This window comes from Marmota monax, unplaced genomic scaffold (genome assembly GCF_021218885.2).
Source record: "Marmota monax isolate L192 unplaced genomic scaffold, Marmota_monax_Labrador192_F-V1.1 WCK01_AAM20220418_F8-fsc00183, whole genome shotgun sequence".
Classification (NCBI taxonomy): Eukaryota; Metazoa; Chordata; class Mammalia; order Rodentia; family Sciuridae; genus Marmota; species Marmota monax.
In genome coordinates this window covers 120,118-133,572 of record NW_026694841.1, presented here as the reverse complement: position 1 = coordinate 133,572, position 13,455 = coordinate 120,118, and the positions used below count along the sequence as shown (strand labels likewise).

The window sequence follows — 13,455 nt, the reverse complement described above, 5'->3', positions numbered from 1 at the left end:
AGAAAACACTATTACCAGCACCACCACCTCCATGAACACTACAGCACCATAATACCACTAAAACAGTGTTGTCTCTCCCATCACTATCAACACCAGCACCAATACCATCATCATCACCACTATCACCACTACCACCACCATCACCACCATCCCCTCTACTAACATCACCACTATCACCATCATTCCTACCACTGTCATCACCACCACCATCACCATCACCACCACCACCATCCTGTCTACTAGCATAACCCTACCACCATCATCACCACCACCATCACCATCACTACCACCACCACCATCATCACCATCCCTTCTACTAACATCACCACTACCTCCATTGTCCCTACCACCATCACCATCACTACCACCACCACCATCAACACTATCCCTTCTACTAATATCACCACTACCACCATCACCACCACCACCATCACCCTCACCACCATCACCATCATTATCACCACCACCACCATTACCACCATCCCTTCTACTAACATCACCACTACCACCATTATCACCACCACCACCACCATTACCATCATCCCTTCTACTAACATCACCACTACCACCATTATCACCACCACCACCATCCCTTCTACTAATATAACCATTACTATCATCATCACCATCACCACCACCATCAACACCATCCCTTCTACTAACATCAACACAACCACCATCATCCCTACCACCATCATCATCACCACCACCATCACCATCACCACCACCACCATCCGACTACTAACATAACCCTACACCATTGTCCCTACCACCATCATCATCACCACCATCACCATCACCAACACCAACACCACCATTAATACCATCCCTTCTACTAACATTACCACTACGATTACTACTACTTCTATCATCCCTACCATCATCATTACCACCACCGTCACCATCATCCTGTCTACTAGCATCGCCACTACCATCATCATCCCTACCACCATGATCACCACCTCCACCACCATCAATACCATCCCTTCTACTAATATAACCATTATCACTATCATCACCATCACCACCACCATCATGAACACCATCCCTTCTACTAACATCACCACTACCACCATCATCCCACCACCATCATCCTCATCATTACCATGATCACCACCACTACCATGATCACCATCACCATTATCACCATCATGACCCTCACCATCACCACTACTACTATCATCACCATTACAATCCCACTACATTAACACTACCACCACAACTACCACCAGCACCCCACCATTACCACCCAAACCAGTATCACTTCTCCCACTACCATCACCCCTGCACCACTGTCATTAACACCACCTGCTGTAAACTCCAGCTCTGCAGCCCCCAGCACAACACCTCACCATCCATGATGCCTTGAGCCTTACTGCTCAAGAGATACTGAACTGGCGCTGACTGAGCAGAGGCACACGAAACGCAACAGCTGTGCTCCAGGGGTTCTGATGGGGTTGTGGAGTTGTATTAAAAGATAACCTCTTTCATCTTGGTGTCTCCAGGGATTAGGACAATTCTTGGCACTAGTAGGTGCTCAGTAAATGTTTGATGAAGAAGAAAACGAATAAACCAGCATGTGTTAGCCATAAGTGTCGCTGAACTTCAAACTATGACTTCAGAACCACAGGCTTTGCAGATAGATGGAGCTAATTTGTAATGATATGGAGGCGCCATTTTCTTTTCATTAAAGTCTGCATCTGGTGCCTTTGTAGCTTGTATTAAATGCCATTTGTCATGCTATGGTCTAAGAAGGGCCCTTGGACCCTGGTCCCATTTAACAAGCTGTGTCCCACATGTCCATTTGATATTGTGAGAGGCAATTAAAGAGAGATGGCTCTTTGACTAGATCTGCTCTAAAGCCTTCATTTTATATGTGGGGAAACTGAGGTAGATAAGGCAGACTCCATCTGTGCAAGGTCCTGGGGGCTTGTTCTTCCTCACGGGGCACACTGTCTTCCAGTCTGTCCTGATGTTTGTTCTTACTAGGGAACAAAAGGGTTAGAATTTCCACAAGCAACTAAAGGACAAAAGCTGTCATTTGCTTTCTTGTGAATATGGGGCCTTACATCTGTGGTCTGAAGTTCCCAAGAGTGACTCAGGGCCATGGGCCATCTTTTCTCCTTGCACCAAAGGGGGACCTGAGATGCGGGGGTGGTGGGGTGAGCCCTCGGTCGTTGTGTGCTGCTGGGGAATTGCACTCCGGTCTGTCCAGTCCCCAAGGACACCTTTCCACTTGGCTGACTGGAGCCGTCTTCTGGTTATCTTCCCAAAAGCCCGGCTGTGATGACATTCTGTTTGTCAATATCTGCATGAATCCCGTCAGCAGTAGAAGAGAAGCCATGGTTTCTAGGTGGCATTCAAAGCCCTTGTCAGGTGGCACCTGCAGTTCCCCAGCCCTGTTCTCCCCGTTTCAGCCTCTATTGATCCTCAGCCCGTGCTCTCAGGCCTGATGCCCCTAGGCTGGCACACACTCTGTGCCCACCCTGCAGGTCCACTCCCTCTTTCTGCACCCAGAAACATCCTGGCTACCTTCCTTGTCTTGTTTTGGGTTCCTTGTATTCTTGCTTGTTGACCCTGCAGATAGACCTCTGGCCTCAGCCCTGCCTCCTCCCCTGCATAAGTAACACGGCTTCATCTTCTAAGGTGAGAAGAGTTGTGTCTACCCTCAGTGCCAGACCTGTCCCCTCGGACCCCAAGTCGAGGGACCCCAGCTATTGTTTTGTGTGGCTGTACCTCCATCAGACTGCCGGCTCCGCAGAGTTAGGGGCTCTGCGATGCAGCTCCAGCTGCCCTGGCTGCTTGCACACTGCTTGACTCCAAATGGGTGTGCAGCCCCTCGGTTCCCACTTCCCCACTGTTGACTTCTGTAAAACAATCTGCCTTCACATCTGGAGATCATCTACAGTTTATCCAAACTGCCTTTCTCAGGCTTTGTATTGAGGAGGAGGAGGAGAGCTCATTGTTCCCATTTTGCAGATGAGAAGAGAGAGGCAGGCAGGGACCTTACTTCATTGGAGACAACAACAGGAGCAAGAGAGCGCGGCGAATCCTGACTCTGGTTTCGTGTGTCAGTTTCAGGTCTCCTTCCAGAGTGCTCAGCTGCGGGAGAAGTGTCCCCCCACCACCCGCTTTTTTTTTTTTTTGAGAGATGACAAATTATATTCGCTATTGTCCTAAAGTGGTTTTCATTTCTGATTACTTAATTTGCCCAGTGTTTGCTTTAAATGGTTTTCCACGGCAGGCTGTAGATGTTCGCGGTTGACTTTTTGACATTATAACACTTTAGTACAAAGGAAGCTACAGAAAGCAACAATGAAAACATTTACTAAGTATGTTTATAATCAAATATATCCCTCGGTAATTTAATTTGGAGGAAGCGGAGAGCCCAGCATTACAAACAGAGGGCTCGTTAATAATTCATAAGTCCTGAAACAGTTAGGCGGGAGCACAGAACCAGCATCGTGCCGCCTTGGATACCCGGCGAGATCTCACCTCCAACCACGGGGAGGCCCAGCCGCTCAGGGAGAGAGAAGCCCCCTCCCCAGCAAGGGCGGGGTGGTGTTGCCACTGAGCTCCTAGGAGGTAGGGTCCTGAGCGGTCCTGTGAATAGGGTGCGGTCGGGAGATGGAAGAGGCCTGCTCACTCACTACCCAGCCATAAGCACCCGTCTGAAGATGGGTCTCGGACACAGGGCAACCTGGGCAGCAGGCCAGTGGGTGTTCCTATTCAAGGCCCTGGCCAAGGGCTTTGCTAAAAATCTGGGGCTCAGAGGAAGGGGAAGAAGCAAAGCCCACTGCCCTTGGCCCCACCTGGGAACCCAGCTGCAGTCCACAGAGGGCCTCACGCTCTCCTCTGGCTCAAGGCTCATTCCACCTGGGGACTCCAGCCAGGCTCCTGTCCCTCCTGACTCCTGGAACAGCAATGGCTTGATGATGCACCAGGCCACGTCTGGGGTGGAGAGGGGATGGCCACCCTGAACCTGCATGTGAGTGTCACCTGTGCACAGAGCAGAGGATGGAGGGGCCTGTGTCACTTGGGCATATTTTTCAGATCAATCGTCATCTAAAAGATGGGGGAAAGCCTGGGTCAGATTATTGGAACTCAGTGATGTCAGGAATCATCGGAAATTTGTGGGGAAAACACAATTGAAGGACAGTGACAGAAAGGTCCTGGAAAAAACACAAATGACTTTGAGCATATGAAACGGTACAAACTTTAATCACAATAAGAGAAATGCAAATTGCAACTGTTATGAGATATTAGTTGTCACCCATCAGACTGGTGACATCTGTGAGTCTGAAAACCCATCACACAGAGCAGAGCTGTCACATGATCCACTACTGCTTGTCCCCCAATCACGGGCTTCCGCAGTGTCCTGTAAGAATAAAACTTCTGACGGCTGAGGGTGGCCAGCTGTGGTGATGTTGCAGAGCCTCAAAGTCCACCAGCCCAGGAGCCGCCCTGTCCGTCATCTCCTGGCTCTCGCCACCCTGATGCTTGGACCCAGCAGTTTGATGGTAGATACTGTGTCAAGATCTTTGCTGTGATGCTTTCTATAGAATCAAAATACAATAAACGCCCTAAATGTTCATTCATAAAAAGTTGTTTGAACAAATTTTGCTAGAAACACAGACACACACATAGATAGGAGATAGTCCTTAAAAAGACCATTCTTTCTGTATTCACACACACACACACGCATATTATAGGGGTGTGTGGACACACACTCACACGTATTCCCACAAATACATACACACGCTGCACTGATTGTACTTGTTGGTCAATGAATTGGGATTGGGTACAGGGACGTAGGCATATGGTAGATTCCTATTCATGGAAAGATAATTCACACGCACGTCCAGACATGCACATGCACACACATGCACACCTGGAGTCTGAGTGTCTGCAGGAGCTGGGAAGGGGAAGGGCGGGCACAGGGCAGACCCGAGCAGACACCTTTGCAGTGTGGACCCTCCCGTGACACTCTCTCATGAGAAGCTGACATGAAAGCCTCAGTCACCCCATGGAGGGAGTAGGGGTGGGATGCCTGGCGCTGTCCACGCCTCTGCAGAGCCTCGCCCTGCCCCTGCCCTGGCCACTGGCAGAGATTTCTTCCTCCGTCCCCTGTGCACTTCAGGGACGTCAGAGCCCAGCTCCAGTCTGGGGGCCTGGGGACAGGACAGCCTCTGCAGTCGCACTCCACGTTGTCTCTGTGTCGTCCTTAGGACCTAGAATGGTGGCAGCAATGTGCTGAGGATGGCCAGCTGTCGAGAAGCTGTAGAGCCTCAAAACCCACCGGCCCAGGAGTCGCCATCTCCTCGCTCTCGCCATCCTGAGTGGCATTTCCTAGCTCCACTGGGGAGCTCCCCAAGGTCTGCGGAGCTCACCCGGCTGCACCATCACAGCCCTGGGTGACATTAGCATCCTGGGATCAGCACAGGTGGGCCTGCTGCTTCATGCTTGAACGGTCACAATGACAGAGAGCTCACTATCATCTGTGGCCATTTGCATCTCTGCAAAGAGCAGTCGGATGGAAAGTTCTTCCCTCCCATGGAACTAGCCCATCCCCTGCGGTTCTTCCCAAGAGTCGTAAGAATTCACCCCGCGCCTGCCCATCCACGAGTTCTTCCACTATTGCAAAAAAACCTTCAGCAAGGGTCCTAAATGACCTAAAATTTTTGGGGAAACAAAATTCAGGTACCCCATTACAGTCTGGAGCTCTTTGAAGATAGCTCAGATCCTTGATTTTCAACATCTTCTTTTCAATTGACCTTTATATTTTTACATTTTTCTTTACACATCCTAATATCTTATGCTCTCTGAATCTCACTCACTCCTCCTGAGGACTGTCTCTAAACATCCTCTGGAAAGCTTCAGTGTTCAGAGTTAAATCCAAGATGCCAAATGTGGCCTGGCATGGACAGAGCAAGGCTGTCTCCTCCCTTTCCTGGGAATGCTACCACTGTTAATGCATCCCCATAGCATGAAGCCCTGCGTGATATCATTAACATGTGGATGAAGTTTGGCTGTGAGCTAAGATCCCAAGTCACATTTCCAACCCTATCTGCCCTCCTCTGATGGTACAGTTAATCCCAAGGACCCAAGAGCTGAGCTTTGCTTGACTTGGATTTGCTTTCAACTTCTTTAAGTTGAAAACATTTTCAGCCCACATTCCTTGGCTCCACCCCAGTCCCACTTGCACCCCATCCCCTTACCACCCCTTCCCCATGTAAAAAGCAGATGTTTCCCGGCTGAGCCTGGACTGTGAAATATACATACATTCACACTGTGTTAGGCCGGCACCGCCAGGACTCCTCTTTCAATAAGACGCTGATTGGTCGAAAATGGCTTCCAGTAACTCAGCCTTTGTTTTGTAAAAACATTATTACAACATTGTATAACACTTTAGAAATGTTTCAAATTTAGGCTGGCTGGTGATTTAGCAGACTGGGGGGCTAGCATATGGAGCCTGCTATGTTCGAGAGGCCGTGGTTTTATTGCTGGCACTACCAAGCGAGTCAGGATTAGCAACTGGGGACCATCTCAGCATCTTAGCTGGCTAGGCCACCAGGTACAGCCCCTCTCTGATCAGGAGCAGAGGTCTTAGAGGTATGTTCCAAAGCTGGCAGCTTCTGGTTAGCATGGTACACACCTATCACGAGCTCTTTCATTCATTCATTCATCATTCGAACTTGCTTTGCACCTACCGTGTGCCAGGGACCGAGATGTTTAAGATATATAAAGCAGTTCTTGCCCTCAAAGAACTGATAGTCAAATGAAGGTCATAGCAAAGACAATAAAATCACACATCACTGAGTCATTGCAGGGCGTGGGTATGTTGGAGGTGCTTGGGGGTCTTAGGATCTTTTGCAGTTAATATATATTAAGAACCACAGGAGGGAGAGGAGAGGAGAGCCCCTCAATCTGAGGGCACTGCATGCAGGGTCTCTTGGTGTGATTCAGGAAAGGCCACCAATGGGAAATCCCGAGTGTCCTCCATTGCAGCATGTCTGCGGCTTGCTGTGTGATTCTCCTGGGGAGCCCTGGTCTTTTACCCTTCTAGAGGGAAGCTCCCTGCTCTAACCAGAACCCCACACAAAGCTGGAGTCTAACAAAAACATGCCTATCACTGTCACTGTGCCCTGGGTGATGGAGGGCTTATGATGACCACCACCTTGGTACCCTAGGCAGGTCCTTCCCAGCTTTGAGATTTATGGGACATTTGTCCTGACAGCTTGCAACGTCCACCTCTGCACCGTCTCAGTTTCCTCAAAGTAGAAGGTGAGTGAGATGGTGTCAGGGTCCAGCTCTCACCTCATGGCAAAGGGTGGTGGCCAGCCAGGTGCTTCACGGTGGCAGTGAACTCGCGATTGCATTGTCACAACTGCTCTGATTGTTGGTGCACAACTTGAGGCACCTGGTGTCATATTAAGGCAGCGCTGAGGGTCAGGGAAAGCTTTCATACTGAGCCCCGATACCTCTCCTGGTGAGCTCCTGTCCCCAGGCCTTGGCTGTCCTTCACCCATGCAGAGTTCCTATGAGCACCCTCCCCGTGGTGCAGCGGATCCCAGGTCAGAGGCTGCTCTCCTTCACACACGATTTCTGTTCTTTTCCCAATTTTGAGAGTGGAATTTGATGGACTCAAGATTTAGGGGCTTGGTTCTGTCCAAGGCCTCCCAGAGACTCTGTTTTTCCTGGGGCCTGTGGGGAGCGAGGCACCAGGGCCAATTCCAGGTGACCATAGCTGTCAGTCATCCCACGGGGTCAGGAAAGTGTGGGTGACAGTAATGGCTAAAGCCACATGCCTGTCTCTTCAGGAATTCCTCTTCCCCTGTAGAGTGGGGATCAGCAAGGAAAACCCTGTGTTCTCAGAGGTTCCCTGTTTCTGGACTACACATTCTGGTGTTTTCTAGAGGGTTTTCTGAAGTTCTTTACAGCTGTAGTCTAGACCCTTGGAGGGACCCTGAGGCCATAAATAGAGGATGAGGGTGGATCACAGTGCAGGAGCTGAAGTCAGTCCTTTGTGGCCCTTTCTGAGATGGTCCAGGGAGCTGATTTTAATCTGAGGTAACTCAGCATCTGTTGGCTGAAGAACCAGGAGAAGATGTGGTTAGGAGAAGGGGGAAGTGCTCAGGAAGACAGTCTGAGCCAAGTCCCCAAAGTTCTGAGCTACGAGGCCTTGCTTCAAGGCCAGGGTCCACGAACGTATGAGGCCCTGTCTGAGCAAGGCTGTCAGCCCTGCGCTTATGTTCTTGACCTTCACTGTGACATCCTAGTGGGATACAGGGACACTGGAGAAAGGAGAGTGGTGGGAGCGACGTGCAGATTCTCCCTCAGAACGTCACCCCCATCTCCTTTTTGTACCCACCAAACAAGGACAGGCAGGGGAGCTCCCAAGGAGAGTGGGGGAGAGGCAGGGGCCTGCCAGCTTGGTGACCTCAAGGGTCTGCCCCTCCCAGTTCCTCCTCTGCCTCCCAGAGGTTTGTGCTAAAATCACATAGTGCAGGAAGGGGAGCCCTTTCCTGGGGCCAGTGGGGAGTGAGGCCCAGGGCCGACTCCTGGTAACAACAGCTGCCAGTCACCCCATGGAGTCAGGAAAGGGTGGGTGACAGGAGTGGGCTGAAGCCACTACTTTGAGGAAAGGTGAGGCTAAAAACCCAGGAGACAAACCCAGTGGGGTTGAGGGAGGCCCCTCTCTACCTACACAGGCCCTCTGAGCATCCGCCTCACCAGGCAGGGCCTCAGTCCTGCCCCTACACCTTTCTTACACCATCTAACAGTTCACGAGCAAGTGTCAGGTGTGATAGTGCTGGGTCAGGTCAAGACAGCAGCAGAGGAGGAACAGGCCCTGATCTGGAGAAGGGACAGGAGAGGGCAGGGCTCGGGCTGCTGGGGAACACAAGAGCCTCCATTCCACCAGGACCAAGGCACAGAGCAGGAGCAGATGGGGAGCTGACAGCCCAGGAACCCGGTGGTGCCAGGTGATGGCATGTAGCCCTTCAAGGTCCCTTGTCATTGGAAGGGCCACCTGTGGATCTGGAGGGATGAGGCCTTCACCAAGGAAGCCGTGATACCAGGGGCCCTGTGTTTACAAGAAGTTGTGCAGAGTGACACCATTAGTGGGGGGGGGGGGGGCTGCGGCTCAGCCAGCACCGTGTCTGTCGGATGCCATTAGTGGGTTTGGCAGGCGGGCTCCCCTCCACTTCAGAGGACCACGGTGCAGATTAAGGGAGGCTGGATGCGAATTTGCACATATGGAAACGCTTTTTCTCGCCGTCGATGGCTCTGTTGTGGACAGATGGAATTAGCGAGAACTTCGGAGTCGTGAAGGCAAACACATCAAGAAAAGAAAAGAAAGAAAAAAGAAAGGCCAGCCTCCTCCTTGGCTCCCCCTCTCGTCTCCTCTTCTTGGCAGGCGCTCTCTGTCTCTCTCGCTTTCTTTCCACCCTTCCTCTGTCCTCTCCTTTCCTCTTCCCTCTCTTTTGCGACACCCCTCAATGCACAAGAGGAAATAAACACTGCCCCAGATTGGCTCTGGGCGTTAATAATGCGTCGGTCCCATTTCAATTGAAAAGTGTACCTTGTCAGGAGGTCCCCCCCTTCCCTGTTCACACTCTAAGTGGGATTCAATGCCAGCAAGATTGGGGGGACAAGGCCAGTCTTCTGAGGGTCCCAGCTTCCTCCGACGTCAGCCTGAGAAATGGAGATGCTGGCTCCGCATCCCCAACCCCAGTGGTCCTCCGCCCCAGGCGGCCCGACGCCCATCAGGGTTGCCTCCCCCGACAGGCTGCGGAATGTGCTTCAGATACACTCGCTTGCTCCAGGGCTGAAACGATAAATCCAATGGGATTACCTTTTATTATGATTTTTCTCTCTCTTTCTTGTACCTCCTGCCTTTGACTGGGAAGGTCTGTAATATTTTATTTATTTGGCAGACTAACCAGGGGTGAGCGTCCCTGCAGAACGTGTCATGCCGAGGTGTCTGCCTCGCTGAGATACCTATCTGGGTAATCGTCCCTCTGCTGGGTTTCACAAACTTTTCCATCAAGGGCCAGATAGTAAATTTTTTTGTCTTTTCAGACCTTTCTTATGTTTAAAAAAGCAGCCCCAAGACTCTGTCAGTCAATGGGCACCGCTGTGTTCCAATACAGTGTCATTTACACTCACAGGCCCAGCTGCTGGGCGTAGTCCCAAGGTGTACTCTGCAGCCCCCAGCAGATCTCTAATCCCACTCACACCCTCCTCTGCACCCTGCAGCCTCCATTTTCTATCTTATCCAGGAGGTCGGTGGATATGTGTGGCCTGGAGAAGGATGCTCTCGCCTAGCTTTGCCCCCACTGCCTTGAATGTGCTCTGGGCAGCAAAGACCCAGCCAGAGGTCCCCGAGGGTGCCGCTGCATCCTGGCTGCCCCAACTCCGAGGCCAAGTGTTCAGCCCGGGTCCTTCCTTCCTCTTTCTATGAACAATAAAAATGATCAGAAACTTTGGGAACAGTCGTATGAGCTTCAGGGGCAGAAGCTGCTCCCTCCTAGAGGCAGGTGTGTACCTGAGTGGCTGGGAGGCACCAGGGCATCTGAAAGAAGAGCAGGGTATCCCATTAGTCACCTGGTAGTTTTGTTGCCTCCTGGTCATTCCGGCCATTCAGGATGTTTTGGGGTGAGGAGGATGGTGGAGGGAGGCATCTCAAGGTCGAGATGATCAATTGAGTTTTTCTGCTCTCTGACCAGATGCTGTAAGACTCACTCACTTAAGCTTTTCCCTGCGGCTCTCGACCCTACCGCTGGCCTCAGTTTCCCTGGAGAGGGTGAATTTCCAGTGTGTCACTTTGTCTTCAGGGGGTTTGGCTTCCCAGACTATGACGTCATATTCTGTTCACCCAACTGGATATTACTAACTCCCCGGAGCTAAGAGCCACCTCTGTGGCTAAAATCACAGTTAACATGGGTTGGACGAGCCCCGTGTCCATTCCGTGTGCAGCATTACACAAATCCATATATTTTGTGCTTCTTTCCAAAGCACTAGCCTGGAAGTCAGACTTAGGAGACAATGAAAGTCCAGCCCTCCCTGCTGTCTTTGGCCAGGTAGGTAAACTCTGAGCTTGTCCTTCCCATTTGTCAGTGTCTTGTGGGAATGTGGTCAAGGTACTGGATTCCCTGCACGGTTCAGGAAAGCCCGGGGGACTGTTACCCATGGGTTGCTGGTGGCACCCACTGCCTCTCTCCAACCCCTGGGCTACAGTGAATCCAGAGAGGCTAGAAGCAGAGCCAACACATGGAGTCTATGGATGAGGAAACCTATGAAAAGACCAGTGGACCTGAGGGCCAGCCAAAGGCACAGGCGAGAAGATAGGATGGTGGGTCAGAACTGGGAGGAGAAGAAGCTTCGAGAAAGGCCCGCTCAGTGGAAGGCTTTGAATGAGGAGTAACTGGTGCTGCAGGGCTGTTGGGTGGGTGTCTGCTCTGTGCTAGGCATCCAGCCTGGAGTCGAACGTGCACTGTCCAAATCTTATGGTACCATTTTATACACAAGACCAGACACGTGAGGGACCTCTAGTTAAGTTCCTGCAGCTGGCAGGTGCATGAGGGAGAGACCTTAACTGCCTGGTGCAAAACCCAATGTTTAAGCTATTTGTATTGGCCCACACTACCTGGATCCACGTTGTGCTACCCACCCTGGCCTCTGTTCCCAGCCCATGAATGAAGCCCGTTCCACCCCAGCAGACCCTCAGGGAGGGCACCGCCTCTCCCCAAGTCTCTTCTTGTTCCACTGTGATACTGGTACCAGCGGGAGGTGTGGTAACTAGTCACCAGCATGAGGACCCCCAGAGCCCACCTGTATCACTTCATTCTCCTTGTTTACAGTTTGTCTCCTTGAGTCCAGTTCTGCAAGGGCAGGAACAAGGCACTCCACACCCAGGAGATTCATTCAACAAATTCTGACCAAGCAACCCAACAACTTAAGGACCTGTGCTTGGAAATGTATAAATGGAAAAAATAGAACACAATTCTGATAAAATTCTGGTGGATGTTTTGTTTATTCATGTGCTTTCTCCTTTAATAAAACCCCAAAACAAAGAAAAATAAAACACACACACACACACACATACACACCCCTGATCCAATCTCCTCCTTTATCTACCACTTGCATCAGCCTGAATGTGTCCCCTGCAGGTAATTCCCTTGGGGCATTCCCAGAATATGGAAATGAGATTGATCTCTCCTGGTCCACAGTGTTAGAAGGAGACACAGAATTATTGGGAGGAGAACACACTGATGCCTACATTCAAAGCCAATGGACATTGTTCCAAGTTCAACAGACTTGTTCTGTTAGGGGAGGGGTCCCACTTGGTTGCTACCTGATATTCTATAGTCTTTCCTCCTCGGTTTCCATAAGGGGTTGGTACCAGGATCCCTGTGAAAGCTCAAAATGGTGGAGACTCAAGTCTCGTACGTGAAATAGCATATAGCATTTCTAGATACATACATCATCTCTAGATTTTGTATAATAACTACTACAATGTAGATGCGGTGTAAACAGTGGATATGCTGTATTGTTTAGGGAATAATGACAAGGGAGAAAGTCTTTGCTTGTTCAATACAGATGAGATTTTTTCCCATACATATTGATCTGAGGTTCTTTAGATGCAGAGCCCATGGATGTGGGCGTGGACTGTAGGTGTATTCACAATCACCCTGCATATGTGCACGAACATATGCAGCCACTGTATGGAGGAGGAAAAGACTGACAGATATAAAGGCATGAGCACTATGTGGATAGATGGACAGATGGATACATGCTTGGACAAACTGTGGAAGGGCAAGCCTTAGAAATCTCCGGTAATTCACTGTTTTCCCAGCTTTTCTTATACCCATGTTCCCTTTGGTTAAACAAGAATCTAATAAGAATTTCATGCCCTCTCATGTTTTAATTTGAGGAAAAAATTAATTTACAAATTCTGAAGTGCTTTGAGAATTGTAACGTGCAGTGTCGGCGCAGGACTGTGTGGTCCTCCACCTTGACGACCTAGATCACTACATGAAAATTTCCGAGAAATTTAATATTATCACCGAAAATAAGTTGCTACTAATTATGATTCACATAATTTGGAACTTGTGCAAATTAAAAATTGATGTGAAATGAAAGGGAATGTGGCATGGATTTATCTTTGTGGTCCTTCATTTGCTTTTCAAGAAACTCTTCATCAGTAGCACATTCTTCTGGCCAGGCTGAGCTGCTCTGTGTGCACTGCTGATGTGCTGACACTGTTCAGAATTATGCCAGTAAAGCAGTAAAAAGTCCACTTTTTTAAAAACTGTAAACTTGAACTTTAAGCCGCCAAGTGCTTTGTATGCTTGTCTCAACACCAAGTTCAGTGCTATTGGGTGGTATCAGGGATTGAAAGCAATTCACCATTTATTCTTCCCAAACTGGGCAAAGTCTGGTTTCAGATAA

At 50.1% G+C, this 13,455-nt stretch overlaps 1 pseudogene; it reads right to left on the bottom strand.

Annotated features, from left to right (window-relative positions):
• Window positions 1–1,076, bottom strand: part of LOC124080373 (GTP-binding protein Rheb-like) — an 84,249-nt pseudogene extending 83,173 nt beyond the window's left edge.
• Window positions 1,077–13,455: the final 12,379 nt, after the last annotated feature.